Below are 12446 nucleotides of genomic sequence, written 5' to 3' on the forward strand. Positions count from 1 at the left end.
ATAGTTTAATGTCATGAGACTTAATGTTGTAAATAATCAATGAGAATCTACTTTTTTAAAAAAATACTGCTTTTCATTAATTAACAGAAGCAATGTGATTTATATGCTGCTTATCTTTGTACATAATATGGAGGAACCAAAGCCATATTAAACTAAACATACAGTAGCTCAGGAGGCTGAGGCAGGAGGATCGCAAGTGCAAAGCCAGCCTCCACTGATCAGATGCTGATCCATAAAAGGTGGGGGAGCATGGGAAAAATGGAGGAACTTTGTGCAAAGGAGAGGGAGAGAAGGGGATATGGGGGCAGGAAAGATGGTGGAATGAGATGGACATTATTACCCTAGGTACATCTATGACTGCACATATGTGCGATGCTACATCATGTACAACCAGAGAAATGAAAAGTTGTGCTGCAGTTGTATACAAAGAATCAAAATGCATTCTGCCATTATATATACCTAATTAAAATAAATAAATTAATTTAAAAAAAACAACCAGCCTCAGCAATTTAGCAAGGCCCTAAGCAACTCAGTGAGACCTTGTCTCTAAATGAAAATATAAAGAAAGGGCTGGCGATGTGGCTCAGTGATTAAACATCCCTGGATTTAATTACCAGTACCAACAAAACAAAACAAAAAAACACTGAAAAACCACCCCCCCCCCAAAAAAAAAAAAACAAAGCTAAACATAAATATTTAAAACTTATTCCTTTATTAACTGAACAAAGTTGAATTTTCTGATAACTTTTAGAGACCCCTGAGCCTTGGTCACATGTAAATTCAGATTATTGATTATTAATTTCTAGTTTGGATTTAAAAAGTTTTCTCCATCTTGATTCAAAAAGTGATTTGTTAATGTGTTTTTCTTTGTGTTTAAACAACGTCGTCTCATCACTAAGACTCTAAAGTACTTCACAATTCATGCCAGATTTTGTGAAGAAAAAAAAAAAACAAGACTGAGGTCAGTGTTTTCATGGCACTGGACAGTGGATGGTAGCAGTTAAGGAGAGACATTCTTATGTTTATGCTAGAACAGATATTTCAAAAGGTATAGTTTTCAGAGTAAATACTTGCCTTCTTCACAAATTCTTGTATTTTAAATCCAAAATTCTAAGAAATCTTGTTATTGTGACTGCTGAGGAAGTCTCTCTAATAAGGAGGTGTCCTCATTTCCACTGAAATTGTTTTCACTGGGTAAGGTAGATAGCTACTGAGCTATTGTTTGACTTACCCAGTTTCTTAAGTGAATTCTGCCTACTCAATTAATGAGTGTTTACATGGATCAGTGTTTTGACCTTGCCTGGAGCATTATGAATCCACATTCAAATCCAGTTATACATTTCAGGTCTACCTCAGGCCAGCAAGCAGTCAAGTCACATGTCCCCAGACATCAGCACAAAATCAACATAGAGGAATTTGAGTGAAACATTCTGTTCATGCTAGGATCCACTGAGACTGGGAACAGTGGGTGTGTTCATGTTGCTCTTTCTACTTTGTGCCATTAGATTTTGGCCATATACCCTTGTCCCTCCTTGCTGTGACTGTGTTATTTGCTATGTTCAAATGTGTCTGAGGACAGTGAAGAAGCTTACTAGTCAATTTATATTCAATGTTAAGACCAGGTTGCCCCTTGATAATATCTTTTTTTTTTTTTCCAGGAGCTTTTGATATTTACAAATTTCTTCCCTTTTCTCAGTCAAATAAATTACCTTTTCAGGAAGAATAAAGTTAGGGTATATTCTCAATATATGTCAGGTATATTATGAGGATTTTCTCGATGTTGACAGTTTCTAAGATTGGCAGGTTGATTTTTACCTTTTCCTTTTTCTCTATTATTTTATCTGTTATTTCTGTTGAGGGTAAATGTAAAACATCTAAAGAATTTAGGATCTCTCAGTGAAATGGATGAATTAAATATTTTTGTGTAATTTTTCTAGCTTCTAGGTTCAAAGTTGATGATATTCATTAGCATGCAAATACTTTGTATAGCAAGGTTAGACATTATAAACATTCTAAACCTGTCTGTGTTGCATAGCAGAATTTATTGCCCCTTCTCATCCAAACTAGAATACATTTTCTTAGTGTTCCCTGGAAAGAAATGGGTGAGTCAACAAAATGAAAAAAAAATTAATTAAATGCTAAGACCATTTTTATAGTAGCTCTATAGTAGTCATTTATATGTTAATATTTTACAATGACTAATTTAATAGGCAGATGGCAGTTCATATTACAGTATGAGAGTAGGGCATTTCCTTGGGCCAAATGATTATCTACCCAGTTTTCAATTAAAGAAGATGGCCAATTATATAGAGCGGTTTTATTTTAATTACTGGGTGATTAGGACAGATAGGTAACCAGCCTGGAGGAAGAAGAACTCAACTGTGTGTGTATGTGTGTGTGTGTGTGGTGTGTGTGTGTGTGTGTGTGTGTGTGTGTGTGTGTGTGGTGTGTGTGTGTGTGTATCCTTATTATGCAGACCTATAAAATAAAGGCCATGCAATGAACTGTGTCAAGAAAATGGCAGATAATTTACCTGGGGCAGTCTATATTCTTTCACTCATTTGATCAATGAGAAGTGAGTTTAAAACAGTAAACGGGACATTTGGAACTAAACCTTATTATTTCTGTTAGAAAAAAAAATACACTGAAAGTAAAAGAATTATATGTCAGTAATCAGTGTTCAACATGTTTTGTATTTAGCATATTTTGATACAGTATCATCTCATGATGAGAAGTCACTTACCAGTTGACCTTTGTTATATGAAACATGGTTGATACTCCAGGCAGCTGGGCAGCATGAATAAATTCCTGACATTTTTCTTCTAGTGTGTATCCTCAGTGTTTTATCAAGTTCCTTTTCTACATCTCTGTTACCCTCTGAGTATTTCTAGTTGTTTCCCATCACTGAGAGATCTAAACCAATCCCATTCCCCTCACCTACAACTGGGTTCCTTTCCAAACGTCTCTGCCCAGGAGCAGCATTTTAATATTCCTTTAGACATGAACGATTATGGTTACTGATTTTAACTCCTTTTATGACAGTCAGTTTTTTAAAAACATTTCTTAAACCAGGTTCTTTATCTCCATTTGGGCTGTCATTCCCCTCCAGACTCTCACAGGCTCATGGCTAACTTACTGCAACAGGCTTTGCTGACCAAATATTCTCATTTCTCTATATGACCCTTTGGTTAGCAAGCACTGAGTTCATACATGTTTATACTACTTAAAAACTATTCCATTGACTATTACATCAAGCATAAGGTATATTTTAGAAATTCAGTAATTTGTTACTGATAGGAAACAATGAAGTATCTATTATGATCTTTTCAGAATACTGAACAGTACAGATTTAAATACGTCCAAATTTGATACCATTTCATGCACAATTAAGTCCTTCCATTCCCCAATTAGACTGTAGACTCCTTAAAGATGAGAAATACTTCTTAGGACTCCAGTGCAGCACTTAACACAGTTTCAATATAGCTAGCTAACAGCTAATAACACTGAACTCTAAGCATTTTGTTTTATTGACATAATTCAAGTAATTCAGATGAATTCAACTAGATAAAATGATATTTTTAGTGTTATGACTTTTTCTAGGGTATTGGTTCTACTGAAAATTGAAATTATATGGAGAACTTTAAATAAACTACTGCTTTCAGGGCCCTGATTTGGAAGTTTCTGATATATCAATTCCTTCAAAAAACATTTGATGAGAATTTCCATAGGGTGTATGATGTATTTTTGTAAGGGTACAAGCCATTCCAACTGAGTAGCCAGTTTAGAGACTTGCTAAACTATACACCTTTTCTTATAACACAATTAATTACTACTAATAAAAGTCTTTCCAACTAAAGACAAATGCTTTTCTTGTAGACGGAATAGGGCTCTAAAGATCATGAAACATATTTCTTGTAGATTTTGTAAATATCCTGATGGATTGCTAGAAACATCTAAATATTAATGCATTATCATAAAAGTATTATCTCATTATATTTTGGGTGTCTCCAGGAATGAAAAAATATGATTAAGTATAATTGCTTAGACTACAGTTATTAATCATGATGAAAACTCTGGCCCAAGGCAGAATATATATGTAAGTGAAAATATTTGAAGTCAATTGAAAATACTTGAACTATTTTTGCAGGAGGAATATATCTGAATCCTTTGGAGAGACATTTAGAGATTGAGAGGAATTTCTTTTTCTTTATTCTACATTGGTTATCGTGTATTCTAATAGATTTTAGGATTTAAATAGCTTAAAAATAATGGCAAATCAGTCAAGTTGGGAAATGTTAACTCATTCTCTAATGGTAAAGAAGCAAAAGAAAAAAAATTAATCTCCTGTCTTTGCTTAGAAAAGCTGTAGCTCTTTTGATCTTGGATATTTTCATTTAAAAGTCTGTCTTTTTAAAAGGGTGTAAGAAGTTATAAAGGGGATATTATGACATCTTTACACTCATCAAAAGTCCTAAAGTGCCCATGGGTGCATCACCTCACCCACAGACACACATACTAAGTCACAAAGCTTTATTTCCCCAGTAGAGAAGAAATGTAAATAGTGATTAGCCTGGTGTTACTATCAGGGCAACAATAGAGAAAGGAGGGACCAGATAGTGCGGGTCCTATATAAAGAGGAGGAACATATAGTTCCAGTTAACTGTTTCAGATTTATTAATTTTTAAAAAATACATTTGGAATATGTAATTTTGTGTAAATATACTCAACTTTAAAACCTTTGCAACTTCTCAATTTTTATTCCCGTGCAGAAAAAGCAGCATGTTTTCTGACTGAATTTGGTCACTGGACTACAATTTTTAAGCTGCTACATTGCATTTTTCTACATTCTTAGAATTGTTTAAATGTCCAAAATATCTTTTTGCAGTTTTTCACAGATCTTGTAGACTGATACTTAAATTGTGAATGGTGGAGTATTTTCTTCTTGAGATGGAGCTAGGATATAGGACTTGCATATACCATTGAACCTAGAATGTTCAACTTTCTGAAATCTCATCCAGATGTGTATATTATAACCAGTGGCATTTGGCCAAAAGTTTATACTTGTTGCCTCTATCAATAACATTGACATACTTATCCTGGTTTGCTTAACATTTTTACCTGACATATCATAAGCAGTTCATGTCTTAAGTTAATGAATGAATAGAACTATTTGGGTTCAAAAATAAGAATTCTCAATTTAGACTGAGTCTCATCTTGATAAATAAAATCAGATGAAAACCAGTATTTAAAATATATGTTCAAAGATATCTCTAAATATAGTTATTTAAAAAAAACACATTATCTATGATTCAAAAGAATATAAAGAAAGTTTGATCCCCCATTATTACACATAAAACAAATTGAAAGTAAGGAGAAAGCATAAGGTATAGAACTTAATACAGAATAGGAAAAACCATATAAAAGATTGTTTAAATTATATACATATTTTTGTCATGCTAGGTATCAAACCTAGTGCTCGGCACATGAAGGCAAGTTCTCTGCCACTGAGCTATACCTCCAGCCCATGTAACTTTTTAACTCTTTTATGTAGTCAGCATAGAGAGGTTTTTTTTTTTTAGAACTTATAGTAATTTGTAAATTGTCAAAAGATTATGAAAATGAAACCTATATATTAAATACTTGTTCACCAACATTTTTAAAGAATGTGTCATTAAGGACACATGAGGACAAAATTTTCACTGATTATGTGTGTTGGGAACTACTGTGACCTGTAGTTCATCAACATTTTGGGCTGCCAGGTGTTTTTGTACAATACATATGCCAGTAAGTTTTTTTAATCATGTTCTATTTTTCTTATATTTAGACCAATGAGTTAAGATGATATTTGTAAGTAGTAGTGTGATTCATTCAAGATCTATGAATGATTTAAATTGATTATGTGTATTATACATGTATGTGAGAGAATGTAGAATGTGACCTCCACAAAGCACATGTTTTTTAACCAGGTGAACAAAAACAAAGTATATTTTGTCTTTTTTATATTTCCAGATTGATCCTTTATTTTTTATTCTGCTTGAAAATTTTTCTTCTATCATATTTACAGTAAAATTACAAGTCCTTTAATTTCATCCATAAGTGTTTAATTCTCCATAACCCTATGAAGGATATCAGAATCTCATGTTTCCCAGGCACCTGTGTGCATAGAAACATTAACTTTTTAATATATTCATTTATTTTGCATGTAAGTTTTAGTCAGGTTATGAAGATTTTTCTAAGTCTTTGAAAATTTAGTTTATACTATTTGATCATTACTGCAATTTGATATTTAATCAAAATAATAAGAATTATGTCAGACAGTTTTTGGACATTTGATTACTATTGTTTGATCTACCATCTAACAATACAAAATATAGGGATATAACTATATAATTGCAAAACTCATAAAATCTCTGGTTATTTTTATGAGAGGGATTAGCAAAATTAGAGATCATAGACACCTGTATAAATTATTAAGTGCCACAAATAGTAATACATATTGCACCATTATCTTTAATCCATATGCTTAGTAGTCAAAAACAGAATCCTAAATTTCTAATTATATTTCTGTATGACATCCATCTACGTAATTTAAGGGACTTTGATTTTGTAGGAAAGATAATATATTCTGGAGCTGATCTTTCCTGAAGGCTTTAATTATGTGGCAGGGCTAATTTTAGGTATCAATGGGGCTCTCACAAATGCTGCTGTCAGGTGAGGTATAGCACATGCTCAGTCAGGTAGATTTCTGCCATGACTAAGTATTTATTAACTGAAAAAGTTTAGCTCTATGTAGCATGAGAACAGATACATTTGTCAATAGCATCTAATGAACTAGATGGTTTGAGATATACTGTGTTCCTTTAATTAGTTGCTAGTATGGTTGAAAATGCCCTTTTAATAGGCTAATAAAATAGTAGGTTTACCATTTAAAGCAATTTCTTTCTTTTCCCCTTGGGGAAGAATGGGTGCTAAAACTTATCAAGTTTAAACTACTCTGACACAAGGAAGTGATTCCCATTCATGGAGTTGTTTGCGAACTCTGAAACACTCAACACAGAGAAAAAGCATATGGGTAAGAGGAAGGGAATTTTCTCCGTAGTGTTTACATATAAACAGTGATATTTCTTTTTTGTTTTAGGAAGGTTTTAAAGAGGAAAAAATTAGTCTTGACAAATATGATGGTGTTAAATAAGCATAAAATTAAGTCAATGAAATATATTACCTCCCGTGATCTTTTCTGTTCTTACTTTTCAATCTAAATCTGAAACTGGATTTTGGCAAGTTGTTTGGTTTAGTTGAAGGCTTGTTTTTTTTTTTTTTTTTTTTTTTTTTGAAGCTTAGAAATAAAAATCTTTCAATTTTGTCATATATGCATTAACTACATTGTAAAGTTAATTAAGCAATAGTTGGGAATTTCATGGGGATTAATGACTAACAGGGAGGAGTGGATGGCTCAAGGTACAGCTAAGGGCCATTAACATCCACTGGTCATTAATTCCCAGAAAATGCCCAACATTGAAGTCATTATTGCTATTATGAACTGAAAATGGAAAAGAAATATAGGCATATGGATTTTTTTAAGGGCAATGCAATTTTAATTGATATGTACAAGGCATTCATGGAGAACTTAATTCTTGTACATTAGCCAATCACATTGTGGGTCTCATCTCTCCTGGTTCCATTTGAGTTATAATTAAGCAATAACAATTGTAGACCCAGGCATTTCCTGGGGATTAATGAATGGCTGGGTGGAGTTAATTGCCTCAAGTATAGTCTCAGGCCATTAACCTCAGTTGGTCACTAATCTCCAGGAATTTAACTAAGGTCATTTTTGTGTGAGAAGAAAAATGTATTCAATTATTTTAATATTAATTCTAGAGAGCATTCTTGTTTTCTTGATACATATCCAATAATGGGAAAGATCTATGGAGTCTTTCTGTAAGTCCATTTAAAAGTTTCTTCATTTTGAATGTAAACATGCAATAAGTGAAGAACATAACTATGACGCTTAAGCTTATTTGATGAGAACTGCATGTTGTAATGAAAATATGAATGTATGAAAGGCTTTGTTTTCCTAGACTTGTCACTCCATACATTTCATACATTATGTTGTGTTTTTTGTTGATTCTTATCTTTTTATTTTAGTTCAATCTGGAAAAAGATTACCTTTGTCCTCTTGTGGATTGTGTGTATTTCTATGCATTCTATGTAAAATAGTTTTATTGGCCATTAGTCTTTATGATGAAGATATATTCTTAATAAAATTTTTCCTTGTGTTTCTCTTGGTAGTTTATTATGTCCTACTAATAGTGCCAATCCTCTGTTTTTATTAATGTGTTACTAATTTTTGCTGTGGTTAAAAAGTCAAAAATTAAATGGGATTATTCAAAGTGAAGAAGACAATTATTAATGAAAATTATAAGATTACCACTTAAAATCCTATTTCATAATGAGGATATTACACAAAGAAACTAAAAGGCATAGAGTTATAAAAAATAGGTTTAATTTAATGAATGTCAACACATAATTTGCTAGTGCCAAGACAGAGAATTGTTTTGATTAGGTTTTACTGAATTCTAATGCTAATGCTTGACTGGTTTCAAAGAACACAAGTTAAAAATTAAAAAATGCTAATGTGAAACTTGAACATATATCTGAAAACAAAGCCCCAAGCATCCTAAATATGACTGATACTGATCCCATTATGGGTTAAAATAACCGACATATTTATAGTTTTGAGGATATGTGCATAATGTTAATGAAATTTACCATGTCATAATAACTATATTTCAAAATCCTGGATGTATTTATGTTTTTACTAAAAACAATTCTTGATAGTGTGACCATTATCTACAAATAATGCAGTACTTTTATACCTTTGCATTATATATTGGTAAAAAAGGATTTGAATATGTATCATCAGATGTTTTCATTAGTGAAGGGCAGTATGGAAAACAATGTGTGTGCATACACAGATAACCTTTTATAAAAACAGCTTCCAATGAAGAATGAAAGCAATAGTTATATGCCTGAAATATTGTCTATATTATTGAGTTAATTAGATAACAACTTTCTTTCTTTTTTATGAATATAGTTATATTCATTGAACCAAATAATCGGAATGTATTTATACATTCATTAAAGCATGTAACATCAGAAGTTATCAGCACCAAAAAAGTTCATAATTGTGATTGGAACTAGCCCTTTTTCAGTATCTTTCATAATAAATGACGGCTGTATGGAATAAATTATCAGTTATCTCTATACTATAATAGTAGCTTGTTTCCTTATATTTTCTCTGTTATGAATAATCTATAACGAGTTTTTAACTTGTTTGTATATAGACAACACAAAGCTGAGAAATTACTTATTCAGAATTCTAAAACTGTAGGTCTTAGAGGCAAGATGGAAGCATAGGTTTTTTTTTTTCCAAATCTGATAACTTTACCCCAGTACCTGAGTTTCATAGTTGGAACACAGTAGATTTGGTCACTGTAAAGGTATGTGAGTTAAATTAGGATACCTTTTTTTCATTGATCATGGTATATAATTTTTCCATGTAAAAACATAAACCATACTGTTTTATCAGCATTAAAAAGCAACATCTACTTATAAAATCATTTCTAATATTAAACATAGGCAGTTAAGTTTCTTTATTACAGAGCAATATATATGAAATTACATGCTATGGAGTTTTAAAATTAATTTAATTGAAAATTAATTTAATAACCATATTCTAGTTAGTACTATTATAAATTTCAAAAATTCCAATAAAATTAAACTTCTTTTTTTGGTTATCTAATCCTGTATGTGGTAGTTTGGCCTGTTTCTTTGAAAATCCATAATTTTAAAATAAAATGCATTGCTTTTGTTTAGACATCCACATTTCAGTGAAGATATAGATAATCTTGTTTGGATACACTGCATCAATCTACTACCTAGTTTCTTATTTTATCTTAATAAATTGTATTATATTTCAGAGTCTCATATTTGTTTTCATGAGACCTATTTTTAGATTGCACATGATGTACATTATCTTTTCTCTCTGCTACTGAATGTCTAATATATGTCTATTTTGTCTCTGCTTATAAGAGCTCCCTAAAATTGGTTATTTTTTTTTAAGTAGCACTGTAAGAATCTGCTTGAAAATGTCTTTGTATTCGACATTTGCATACAACAAAGAATATTTGTTCTTTGACACAAAGTATAATCAGAAACATTGTGAAATGTAGACCAGGGTCAGGAAATTTATATAATCCAAGTTTTATGTCTTCTTTGGAATGTTAATAGTTTTGAATGTTCATATTGCTAGGGTGACAAAAGAAAGAAAGCAGCATCTAAATTTGTACTCAAGAAAAATCATAGAAACTGAGGGACAAGTTTGCTAAAAATGATCAGATTCTAAATAGTAGGAAGAAAACCTAACTTTCTAGACTATATATTCAAAAGCAGAAACTTCCAGATGGTGAATCAATAAAACGCAAATCTGCTTCTTTATGTAAGTCTTTTTAGAGAAATTTAGACGCTTCATGAAAATTATTAGCCACCAAGATAGTCCTTATCCCAAGCACAATGTTGTTCAAAGTTCACCTGCTTCATTAACCTCTTTGAAATGAGTTCCCTTCTTTCTTTGGTGGAAAAGAGAAAAATACAAATTAGACAACATGTTAAACCTGCAAAATAAGTCCTCTTGCCTTTAAGATGGCGGGCATTCTTGAGTTATAAGGGTTTTTGTGTTATCCATAACTTTGATTCTGTAAGTTAAATGTGGATAAAATAAAATAAATTTAAGAATCAGAATGAATCTTTATTATTTCTTTAAAAATCTTATGCACAATACATTGTTCATGTAAATTAAATTCTAGAAATACTTGGAAGCAAACTGATGTGCAAACCTCACGTGTTCTAGGGCTAAAAAAAATAATGGCATCTGCATCCTTTTGTTGGTTCAGGATCTCTCAGTCTATCTGATTTAATTATTGAGGAGACAAGCTCAATCAGACACTAGAATACCTTGCAACACTGCCTTTTAAAAGTTGATTCTCTTACTTCTAAAAAGGAAAGCACAATACAACAGTAGCTGTGAAGGAAAAAAAAAAGGAGAGGAAGAAAACAGCTTTTAACTGATCCAAAGACAATAAGAAATTAGACCCATTTCAAAACAAAAATAATATTCACTTTAAGATTACTAAGGATTCCAGATTTTCTTTTAAAAGTACAAGAGAGGGTCATTTAGTTTAATGAAGGCCTTAAAATTGATCACTGATGACTGCAGAAGTTGCTTTTGACTAGTTCCTTCTCATAAAATATTTGAAGTCTAAATTACACACAAAAAAGTTTTATATAGTGATCCTGGTTACTATTGAACTTCACTATATTTTCAGGATATTTGGGGTACTTTTTAAATATTTTACAGTGCTAGCTGATGTACAAATCAAATTTACTTGTAGAAAATGTCTTTTGTACAATATTCAGATTGTAAAAGCGTATAATTTATTGAAAAATTGATTTTGAATTTGGTTCAAAACTGTCAGTAAATAGTGAGCACTCTGTCTATTTACAAAGTAATATTTATACTAACAAAAGACAGATATGTGAAATTTCAGATGTAATTCTCTGGATAGAAGGTGGAAAGAACTAAGTAGAAGAATGAAACTAGATACCTGTCTCTCTTGCTACACAAAGATCAATTCAAAGTGGACCAAAGACCTAGCAATTAGACCAGAAAAACTATAACTCTTAGAAGAGAACACAGGGTCAACACTCTAACATATTGGCTCAGACACTGACTTCCTCTTTAATAAGATTCGTAGAATGCTAGAAATAAAACCAAGATTCAATAAGAGGGATCACATTATATAAAAAGCTTCTGCTGGGCTGGGGATGTGGCTCAAGCGGTAGCGCGCTCGCCTGGCATGTGTGCGGCCTGGGTTCGATCCTCAGCACCACATACAAAGATGTTGTGTCTGCCGAAAACTAAAAAATAAATATTAAAGTTCTCTCTCTCTCTCTCTCTTAAAAAAAAAAAAAAAAAAAAAAAAAAAAAAAAAAAAGCTTCTGCACTGCAAAAGAAACAAGGGTGTGAAGACAACACCTACAGAATGGGAGAAAAATCTTTGCCAATTGTTCTTCTGATTGGGGATTAATGTCCAGAATATATAAAAAACTTAAAAAAAAACTTCTCACCCCACAAAAAAACCCCTGCAACCTAATCAATAAATGGACCAATGATCTGTCAGCCATTCCTGAAGAGAAGTACTAATGGCCAAGAAAAATGCAAATCAAAATTACATTGAGATTTCATTGCAGTTAGAATTGCAATCATCACAAATACCAATAACAGTAATTTTTGGTGAGGATGTAGGGAAAAAGGTACATTTACACATTGTTGGTGGGACTACAAATTAGTATAACCACTTTGGGAAGCACTATGAAGATTCCTCAAA

This window comes from Callospermophilus lateralis, chromosome 9, assembly GCF_048772815.1.
Source record: "Callospermophilus lateralis isolate mCalLat2 chromosome 9, mCalLat2.hap1, whole genome shotgun sequence".
Taxonomy (NCBI): domain Eukaryota; kingdom Metazoa; phylum Chordata; class Mammalia; order Rodentia; family Sciuridae; genus Callospermophilus; species Callospermophilus lateralis.